Source organism: Schistocerca americana, chromosome 1, assembly GCF_021461395.2.
Source record: "Schistocerca americana isolate TAMUIC-IGC-003095 chromosome 1, iqSchAmer2.1, whole genome shotgun sequence".
In the NCBI taxonomy this organism is placed as follows: Eukaryota; Metazoa; Arthropoda; class Insecta; order Orthoptera; family Acrididae; genus Schistocerca; species Schistocerca americana.
The window spans coordinates 607,646,826-607,656,256 of NC_060119.1; positions in this window are offsets into that span (position 1 = coordinate 607,646,826).

Genomic DNA, 9,431 nt, shown 5'->3' on the forward strand with positions numbered 1-9,431 from the left:
TTTAGAAGGCCTTTTCCAGAACTTTATGTGAAATGGCTAGCAATGATGTCCATCAGGTAGATAAATTAATGTGGATAATGCACAACATTTTCTTCGCGAGAGACTGAAAATGTATTTCAATCAGATCTTGCAGCAATTTTTAAGTCCTCCGTCTAGTTTTTCAGTTGGTTTGATTTTGCCCTCAGTACTTTTCAATCTTCTACTCGTGTTATTGTCTTCATGTTACTACTACATCAATCATCATTTAAACCATTACCCTCCTTTCTACTACTGTTTCTCCCCATCACCTTTGCTTTTTTATACTTGCTGTCCTTTTCTTTCAATAGGTCTTCTTAATCTTTCCTACACTGGTATCTTGCTTCTTTGACATATAACTTGAACAACAGTGGTGCTATGTTGCAAACTCATTTTATACCCTTCTGAACACAAACATGTATTTCTTGCACTCCCACTTGAGTTTTTGGAAGTGTAGAATATTTTTTTGGCTCTGTACTTCAGTCCCTATCTACATATTGCGATGATATTCTGAAGACTTGCCCCAGATCCACAAATGATAGAAAGGTATCCTGAATTATCTTAGAATTGTATCTCTGGTATCTTCCCTCATCCTGAAACCAAACTGCTCAGCATCCAATATGTTTTCAACTTTTCTATTCTTCTGGTCAGCAGTTTACATGACCTTTCAGACTATCTGCACACAGGATATCAAAGGCCAATATCCTTTCCTTTTGCTTTTTGTAGAGAGATGCATTGGGGAGTGGAGGAAGCAAATAAGTCACCACATATGGCTGCAGAAAACAGCAGAAGCAAACCCATCATGTTATCAGTGAGACATATGGAACTAGTGTTGTCAGCCTCATCCTGAGCACCTACTGAAAAGTAACACAGAGGTAAATAATTTACAATTGCTTCAGTAATCACAGTTTGAATCTATATTTGAGGTGCACTCTTGGTGAGTTCCTGTGAGAGCATGAACTCGAGAGCTCTGTCTTTACAATCTAGTATTTTATATATTGGAATAGCCTTATTAAAAGTTTAATTTTGTGTCATGGGAGGGAACAGCAACAACGTAACATATATTACTCGTAAATAAAGTAAGTGAAAGATCAGTGTTGCCTCATAGTGTTTGCACAATGGACATGAAGTCCCACGCCTCTTGACAGAGCATGGGGGAACATAATGGGGATAAATAATGAAGACGACACAACAACACCCAGTCATCTCGAGGCAGGTGAAAAATCACTGACCCTGCCGGGAATCAGACCCGGGACCCCGTGCTTGGGAAGCGAGAATGCTACCACGATACCACAAGTGGTGGACGTTTGCACAATAATAGGAGAAAACATTCAGGAACAGAAAACATAAGCACTGTTGTCCTTCCACAATTAGAATAAATGACTCCAGTTTAAACCTTTGAATACCAGTGGTTTTGGCCTCAAACCACCATTTAAATAATTTTTGAAGTTACAGTGCCTTTCACAAGAAACCACCAACACTATTACTTCTACGAATGTAGAGCATTGTAGCAGTCATTTAAAGCAACAGTCATCATAAGCAAGGGGATTGTGGCTGCCTCTCTCGCCCTCTGTAGTGTTCATATTGAGGAGATCATTGATAGTGAAATAAGTGTATTTGAAGTTCTTATAATGTAAATTTGAGTTTTGACTACTGCTTTTGTGAGTGGAATTAAAATGAAACCACTGAAGTAATGTGTACTTTTGAAATAAAGGTATTAAAATTTAGGTCAATTTGCTTGTTATATAGGATTATAACTTGTTTGAAGCATTATGGGTTCATGGGACTTTCGAGCTGCAGGAGTGTGTCTAGGAAATACACAAAACTGCTTTCAGATATATTGCATGAAATGATAGGTGATTGAAAACTGTGTCTCAGTGGTTCCAAAGTGAAACCACCTTCTTGAAACAACTGATTGTTTACTTTCCAATTTCTTCTTCACAATTTTTTTAAAAAAAGTTTCTTTTTTCATATAATTGGGGCTTAGGCATGGCTCATATGCTTTCAAATGTACTGAAACTATTGTTCTTTTCATAGTATGATCGTTACAAATCCAAGTTCACATCTTGCTGAAAACTGTACTGCAGTGTGTCAGTGGCTGATTTTAACTGTAATTTTCAAGTGTTTCTATGACACAATGATACAAACCATGGCTGAGAGAGATAAAAATATGATGTCCATAATTTAAAAAATTGGCCACGATGTGCACCTATTCAAACAGTATACAACTGTCAGATGTGACATAATACAGGGCGCTCATGAAAGAATGTCCCAATAATAAATTTTAATAGTATCAACTGTAAGCATTGCAGTGTGTTGGTTAAATCATACAATGGAAAGTCCAAACTGGAATGTCAATAATATTATGAAAAGGATAGAGCGCTACTCACTGTAAACATGACACACTGAGTGGTAGACAGGCATGATGGAAAGATTGTTACACATTATCTTTTGGCCAAATCACGCGCGTGACCACTAGCTACCTCCAGCCACACTGGCCAGAGAGATGTCTGAGATGTGCTTGCTTGTGTGAATGTGTGTGTTTTTCTTTTCTGAAGAAGGCAATGGCCAAAAGCTAATATGTAACATCTCTTCATCATGGCTGTCTGCATCTCTACAGTGAGCAGCAATTAGCAATCTACCCTTTTCATAATAATGTGTTGGTTCATAGTCACAATTAAAGAGTTAACTCAAAATGGTGCAACCCCCCCCCCCCCCCCCATCCCGCGCGCGCGCGCACACACACACACAGTGAGAGAGTTTTGTTGTTTTTTTCCACTTATACAGCTTGCAGCTCTTCATATGCAAAATGGCGACTCCTGAGTGTAAAGTATTTTGTGTTTTGCAGTTTGCTAAGAGTGAATCTGTAATCTCAGTTCAGTGTGCATTTAGTTTAAAGTTTGTGACTCCAATGTGGCAAAAACCTCCACTGATGAGTCAATTCAAAGTGACTGGGTGTGTACGTAAAACGAAAAAGTTTTGGATGACCACAAATATCTTGGAGATGTTGCTGACCTTGCAAACCATCTTACCTTCATAGTCGTAAGAAGTTTGCTTGGAAAGCAAGCCTTGTACACATGGTGCCAAAGATGATAGTGTGGAAGGTTTTCAGAAAATGTTTACACAGTACATGTTTTAAAGCCAGATGACTTTAATGTAAGACTTTGCAAGCGAAGTGTTGCAGTGATCATGTGGTGTTCAGAAATGAGGTAACTCTTCATGTAAATGGGGAAGGTAGATGACCATAATGTTCATATTTGGGGGTCAGAACATTCTCATGAACCTGTACAATATGATGAAGACACCCAAAAATGAAATGTTTTATCGTTTTCTGCACTATTTCCTGATGTATAGTGCATGGATACCTCCCCCAGAACAGTTCTTCTTCCAATTAGAAAAACAATTTATGACACATAGCACGGATTCAGAAAATATCGTTCTTGTGAAACACAACTAGCTCTTTATACTCATGAAGTAATGAGTGCTATCAGCAGGGGATATCAATTTGAGTCCATATTTTTAGATTTCCAGAAGGCTTTCGACACAGTCCTCACAAGCTGCTTCTAACCAAACTGCGTGCCTATGGAATATCGCCTCAGTTGTGTTACTGGATTCGTGGTTTCCTTTCAGAAAGGTCACAGTTTGTAGTAATAGGTGGAAAGTCAGTAAAACAGAAGTAATATCCAGCATTCCCCAAGGAAGTGTTATAGGCCCTCTATTGTCCCTGATCTATATTAATGACATAGGAGACAATCTGAATAGCCCTCTTAGATCGTTTGCAAATGATGCTGTCTTTTACCATCTTGTAAAGTCATCAGATGACAAAAACATATTGCAAAATGATTTAGATAAGATATCTATTTGGTGCAAAAAGTGGCAATTGACCCCGAATAAAGAAAAGTGTGAAGTTATTCACATGCATACTAAAAGAAATCTGCTAAATTTCAATTAAGTCACACAAATCTGAAGGCTATAAATTCAACTAAATATTTAGGGATTACAATTACAAATAACATACATTGGAAGAATCAGATAGGTAATGTTGTGGGTAGAGCAAACCATTGGCAGAACACTTTGAGGGTGCAACAGGTCTACTAAAGAGACTGCTTACATCATGCTTGTCCACCCTATTCTGGCGTATTGCTGGGTGGTGTGGGATCTGCATCAGGTGGGACTGATGGATGACATCAAAAAAGTTCAAAGACGGGCAGCTCATTTTGTATTATCACAAAATAGGGGCGACAGTGCCAGAGACTTGATACATGAATTGGAGTGGCAATCATTAAAACAAAGGCTTTTTCTTTGCAACGGGATCTTCTCATGAAATTTCAGTCAGCAGTTTTCTCCTCCAATTGCGAAAACATTCTGTTGGCACTCATCTAAATAGGGAGAAATGATCATCACGATAAAATAAGAAAAAATCAGGGCTTGCAAAGAAAAATTTAAGTGCTCAATTTTCCCGTGCACCGTTCGAGAGTGGAACGGTAGAGACACAGCTTTAAGGTGGTTCATTGAACCCTTTGCCAGGCATTTTATTATAAATAGCAGAGTAATCATGTAGATGATGAACCTGACAACTTTATTTAACAACAAGATGGAGCACCTTTCCATCGGCATGTCTTTGTAAGAGAGTGGTTGAATATCAAGAGTCCTGACTGTTGGATTGGTTGTAATGCTCAATATGACAGCTCTTTTCTGCTGTCCGCCACATTCATCTAATATCAAACCATCAGTTTTTTTAATTCTTTGGGGCTTTATAAATGATAGTGTCTTTGTTCTGCCACTAATGATTTGCCAGAGCTGAGATATAGAACTAAAAAGGATATTGCTTCCATTACACCGGACTTGTTAACCAACATGAGGGAAGAATTGGGTTTTAGGTTGGACATGTGCTATGTAAGTGCACATATTGAACGTTTGCAAGAACAACTAAGCTTACCTCCAATCTGACATATGACTTCTTGTGACTAATCTAAATTAAACTTTTGTTGTACCACTGTAACTGGGACACCCTCTGTGTATTGTCAAACTTTACAGTTGCAAACATCCACATGCAAACTGTAGTACAGTATGTCATACTCGTACATACTCAATTATTAGGACCCTTTAGATCAGATGCAATAAAGAATGTTTGCATACATTAAAAGTTTTTAAATAAATAAAAAAAAGCATTACTCATGAAAAGCAGCTTACCTGAGAACCAGAATGTTTTGAGTGATATCTGAAGACATTATCCCTATACAACAGTTTCTCCTATTATTTACAATGCCTTTCCACAAAAATCACTCTTGGTACCATATCTAATTTGGCAAGTCAGTTAAAGATACTATCCAAAAAATTCGCTTAACATGTCTTGCATGTGTGAACTATGCCTAATTTAAAGGACCAAAAGCTGAAATGCACTGCACAACAGGAAAGTAAGTTGGGAGCTCACAATTATGAGAATGCCATACTTGACTGATCACATCTGCTTGGTGCATTTGTTCCATTTACAAAATAGTTATCAGATGTGTGTAATGAATCTGACTGCCTACTACACTATCTCACAGCAAAAATGAAGTCTTAATCACTTAAGAATATCTAATAAAGTATTTCTACCAGGAATGCAAAGACAATAATTAATTGATTTCATTAATTATTAGTGAGTGCTTTTCATATACAGGGTGGTCCATTGACCTACATCTACATATATACTCCACTAGCCACCAAGAGGTGTGTGGCAGAGGTCACAATTCGTGCCAAAGTCATATCCCCCCCCCCTCCCCCCCCCCCCCCTCTGTACCACTCGCAGATCGCGCGAGGGAAAAACAACTGTCTGAACACCTCAGTACGAGCTCATATTTCCCTTATCTTTGAATGATGATCATTACGCGATTTGAAAGTTGGCGGTAATAATATATGCTCTACATCCTCGGCGAAGATTGGATTTCGGAATTTAGTGAGCAGCCCCTTACGTTTAGCCCGTCGCCTATCTGCAAGTGTGTCCCACTTCAAACTTTCTATGAGATTTGTAACGCTCTCACGACGGCTAAATGTACCAGTCACCAATCTTGCCACTCTTCTTTGGACCTTCTCAATCTCTTGAATCAGGCCCAACTGGTAAGGGTCCCATACAGACAAACACTACTCTAAGACTGGACGAACTAACGTATTGTAAGTTATTTCCTTTGTTGACTGGACCAAATATCTCACGAAATAAGTGTCAAACAAAAAAACTACAAAGAACGAAACTTGTCTGGCTTGAAGGGCGAAACCAGAAGGCACTATGGTTGGGCCACTAGATGGCACTTCCATAGGTCAAACAGATATCCACTGCATTTTTTAAAGATAGGAACCCCCATTTTTTATTACATATTTGTGTAGTACATGAAGAAGTATGAATTTTTAGTTGGACCACTTTTTTCGCTTTGTGATAGATGGCGCTGTAATAGTCACAAAACATATGGCTTACAATTTTAGACGAACAGTTGGTAACAGGTAGGTTTTTTAAATTAAAATACAGAATGTAGGTACGTTTGAACATTTTATTTCGGCTGTTCCAATGTGATACATGTACCTTTGTGAGCTTATCATTTCTGAGAACGCATACATTGTGATTACCTGTAAATACCACATTAACGCAATAAATGCTCAAAATGATGTCCGTCAATCTCAATGCATTTGACAATATGTGTAACAACATTCCTCTCAACAGCGAGTAGTTCACCTCCCGTAACATTCGCACATGCATTGACAATGCACTGACGCATGTTGTCAGGCGTTGTCGGTGGATCACGATAGCAAATATCCTTCAGCTTTCCCCACAGAAAGAAATCAAGAAATCTGGGGACGTCAGATCTGGTAAACGTGCAGGCCACGGTATGGTGCTTCAACGACCAATCCACCAGTCATGAAATATGCTATTCAATACCTCTTCAACTGCACGCGAGCTACGTGCTGGACATCTATCATGTTGGAAGTACATCCCCATTCTGTCATGCATTGAAACATCTTGAAGTAACATCGGTAGGAAATTGCGTAGGAAATCAGCATACACTGCACCATTTAGATTGCCATCGATAAAATGGGGGCCAATTATCCTTCCTCCCATAATGCCGCACCATACATTAACCCGTCAAGGTCGCTGATGTTCCACTTGTCGCAGCCATCGTGGATTTTCCGTTGCCCAACAGTGCATATTATGCCGGTTTATGCTACCGCTGTTGGTGAATGATGCTTAGTCGCTAAATAGAATGTGTGCAAAAAATCTGTCATTGTCCCGTAATTTCTCGTGCCCAGTGGCAAAACTGTACACAATGTTCAAAGTCGTCGCCATGCAATTCCTAGTGCATAGAAATATGGTACAGGTGCAATCGATGTTGATGTAGCATTCTCAACACCGACATTTTTGAGATTCACGATTCTTACGCTATTTGTCTGCTACTGCTATGTGGATTAGCCGCGACAGCAGCTAAAACACCTACTTGGGCATCATCATTTGTTGCAGGTTGTGGTTGACATTTCACATGTGGCTGAACACTTCCTGTTTCCTTAAATAACGTAACTATCTGGCGAACGGTCCGGACACTTGGATGATGTCATCCAGGATACCAAGTAGCATACATAGCACATGCCCGTTGAGCATTTTGATCACAATAGCCATACATCAACACGATATCGACCTTTTCGGAATTGGTAAACGGCCCATTTTAACACAGGAAATGTATCACGAAGAAAATACTGTCCGCACTGTCAGAATATTACATGATACCATGTACTTATATGTTTGTGACTATTACAGCGCCATCTATCACAAATCGAAAAAACTGGCCCAACTAAAACATTGATATTTCTTTATGTACCACACGAATATGTAATAAAAAATGGGGGTTCCTATTTAAAAAAACGCAGTTGATATCCGTTTAACCTATGGCAGCACCATCTAGTGGGTCAATCATAGCGCCACCTGGTTTCCCCCTTCAAGCTAGAAGAGTTTCGTTCTTTGTAGTTTTTTCGTTTGGTGCTTATTTCATGAGATATTTGGCCCAGCCACTAATCAATGGACCACCTTGTATGACACAGCTTTTAAGAACACCAGATAGGATATTTGTAATTTCTCTGCAACTAGATATTAATGAAGAAGTAAATTTGTCGTGGTCCTGAAGCAGTGATAAAATCAATAAAGAGTATCTCATACTTTTTACCAATAATTAGAGCTGCAACTGACCATTACTATTCATTAGATCTGAAGCAATAGTAAAATTATGAAGACTCCCAATAGAGAAAATTTGTAGTTCCACTGACTATATCCTCTGGAAAAATGAAAATCACCATATTTTGAACATAAATCTGTATAGTTAGTCAAGCTCGATAAAGGAAAAGCAAGCAATTGTGAGTGCAGCGAACATTTATAATGAAAGAACTATTCTTTCTACCTTATGCCGAGAGTGTTTTGAACTGATCGTATATCAAGTGCACCTGTATGCTGGACGCAATTTGAACATAGATCTTGGGAGTACAGCCTGCACACAACTGAGAAGGAAAACGGAGTAGCCCATGCTACACTGAAATTGAGCCTGTCCAGCAGTGTGCCCTAACTGCAAAATGAATTTGTGTTGCCTATAAAAGACAGGTCCAGATGCAAATTGAATCTAGCACAGTCATAACTCATCACTTATAGTCATTCTAGTGTTTTATCATTGAGACACACACAGAAAAAAGAATGTTAACTTTCATTAGCTTTTGAAAGGACCAAAATGTACTCCAACTCATCAAATGATTTATTCTGAAAGTTAGCAAAATTTTCGTTCTGTTTTGTGTGTACCTGTCAACAACTCAACACTACTGCTATTTGGCAAATGCTCTCTTTACTCCCACATTATTTATGTTCTGCCAGAGGTTTCCTTGGTATATACAAGGGTGTGCTGAAAAGTAATGCCTCTGATTTTTTTATGTACATATTCTTAAAAGCTTTTCAAATAAAACAAATGTTATTCACATTCTACATATTTATTTCTCAACACAGTCATCCTGGTGACAAACACATTTCTCCCAACAAGAAACCAGTTTGTTCATACCGATACGGCAGAATGTTTGACTTTGTTGACAGAGCCACCAACTCACCTCTGCTAGCACAACTTCACTGCTATCAAAGTGGAGTCCTCAAAGGTGTTTTGGAAACAAAAGAAAATTGGATGGGGCCAGGTCAGGACTGTACGGAGGATGATTGATGGCAGTGAACTCATGATATTGGAATGTAGCATTTGTGGGTGGCCTGGTAATGTCATGCTGAAGGAGAGAGTGCTCCTTGAGTGGGCTAACTCTTCGAATTCAAACTTCAAATACAGCACACCATTTCTCATGCACCAATGTGTTACACACTACGATTTGGAGCCCTCTAGCGGCAAAGGTCTGTGTAAATACGAAGACATGAATAA